Here is a 2,500-nt window from a genome sequence, read left to right as displayed (position 1 = left end):
TAATAAAGAAGGTGTTTTCAGATTCATTCGTTACGTTAATTGATCGTAAATAAACGCGATGAACCCTTCATGCCGCGTACTCCGACCGTACACACTCCAGTACTGTTTGTTGACATTCTTTCCTTGGCGAAACGAAGTAGATAAGTTGGGGGATAGAGAGCAGCATAACCTTGCCTTTTCTGAAGAAATTGAGTAGAGGGGCAATGAGACCGCCCTTAAGTCTAAGCGTTTGATGCAAATTTAACTTCTGATATGTTTAGGGCCTCGTAGCCACAATTTTAGGGAAATAAACCGGAAAATAATAAATACCAATCAATTGCTATTCGAGGATACTATCGACACGATCTGACGATCAACACGATCGGCAATGATCCAACGATCTTGTGAATCTATCGTAATCCATCGTAACTATTGTAGATCGTTAACGATATGATGAGAAACGATGAAAACGAGTGCGTTGTAGACAACGAGCGCGATGTTTCGAAAGATCGTGACAACCAGCTTGTTGTACGATTGAATCGATAGAACGAGGACGTTTATTTTAACGTGCTCGTTGTACTGGATTTTAACGATATCGTCCTCGATGTTTTTGACGTGCTCGTTATACTCGTTTTCGAGAGCTGTCCCCAGAAGTCAGCAATGTATCATCGAGTTTGGATTCGAGTTCGAGTTCGAGTTGGACTTCGAGTTGGACTTCGAGTTGGACTTCGAGTTGGACTTCGAGTTGAACTTCGAGTTAGGGTTCGAGTTGGACTTCGAGTTGAACTTCGAGTTGCGCTTCGAGCTGATAATTAAAACGCAAGTATATAATTGATAATAATGTATAATTATTGTTTATTATTAATGTTAATAAGCAAAGAGATGTATAAGCTGGGCGAAGAACAGGAATTCGGGGCAATATTGGGATTTTTCAGTGTTTTTTTTCATGTGGTTTAAGTAATAAAGCTGCTGACACATTAAAATATAGAGCAGGGATATAGGTTTTCAACAATGTGTGGTACCTTTTGTCACTGCGAATGAATAATAACAAATTGTCCATATTTGGGGTCGTGGCTATATATTTACTAATAGACGATTTCACATTATTCAGAATTAAAAATAATTTTAATTACCTGTCTACATTTCATTTCCCTCTACAAGACAATCATAGGCACTTGCAAAGTAAAAACGCAACGAAAGTGAACTACGATTGACATTTAAAACGAGCTGTCTTCTCACAGTCAGTTTCTAAAACATTTGTTTTGGACAAAACATCAACTTTCAAAAGAACAAATTGTTTATATCTCTACAAACTGATCTGTCACTGTGATCTAAACTGTAATCTGCTATGTAGACAATAGTTGCCAGTTTTTTCTACTTATAACCGAGGAAACTATAGGGGAAGTGAACCTCACTTTTTAACCGTAACTTTCATGTTGATTATTTTTTGCGGCGAGATCTGGAAAAGGTTTTGAAAGGTCCTTTCACATCAAAATTGGAAAAAAGGTAACTGTCTTCTTTTTTCTTCCAGCTTCTCAGCATTCCTGAATCTGGCCGCTCCTGCGGTCTAGATTTCCCCTTCCGGACCCCGAGTACGGACCGTTCCGAAATTTCCAACTTTCCCAACGTTTCAAGCTTTTTGTTGCACCGTAATACAAAGTAAAATATAAACATTTAACACCGAGTCAAACAAGTAAGGATTCCGATTGCTCAATTTTGGAACAAAATGTCAAACGCTCGCGTACGCCACATCCGCATTCGCTCTTTGAAACATAGGCATGTTTCAGTGCTAATTTACATTTCAAAAAAAATCTTTCAAATGGAAGTCTTCATAAAGAAAAATCAAACGTACCTTTCCATTGTTAAATACAGGATGACCAACAACTGCGCCTATGATCTTACCATCGTTTGCCATCCAGGAAATGTGTGATTTGGCATAAGATAACTGGACGTGGACACCCGTCATGCCACTTGCACTTTCTTAACAGAAATGGACACTGCTTTGATTCAAATCCTTTCTCTTCATGAGAGATCGTTGGTTAGCATCATGGATCATGGTTAGCATTTACATTTCAAAGAAAAATATTCCTTGTCATACTATCGCTGGTTTGTGCCCTCCCATAAGCACAAGCGGTCCTTCGAAAAATGTAAGTGCGGGCTCTGGTTTTGCGGGACCTACCCTACCCTACCCCTCTATTTCTTTTTGGGGGGAGGGGGGTTTATTTTATAGTCAACTTTAACTCCAACTCCAACTCGAAGCGCAACTCGAAGTCCAACTCGAATTCCAACTCGAACCCTAACTCGAAGTCCAACTCGAACTCGAACTCGAATCCAAACTCGATGGTTTGGGATTCCCTTTTAAGATGGTTGTTGAATTTTTGCTTTGGTTGTAGGTGGTTTTCACAGGCAGACAACCCTAAGGATGCGAGAGCACGTGACATCACGTTCTTTTGAGACAGTTGTAACCGCCAATTCAACTGATCGAGGAAAATGTTCCATAAAGCCTTCAAATCGCGATGTT

This window comes from Montipora capricornis, chromosome 13 (genome assembly GCF_036669925.1).
Source record: "Montipora capricornis isolate CH-2021 chromosome 13, ASM3666992v2, whole genome shotgun sequence".
NCBI classification, from domain to species: domain Eukaryota; kingdom Metazoa; phylum Cnidaria; class Anthozoa; order Scleractinia; family Acroporidae; genus Montipora; species Montipora capricornis.
The sequence above is the reverse complement of the archived record's forward strand: the minus strand, read 5'-3'. Positions refer to the sequence as shown.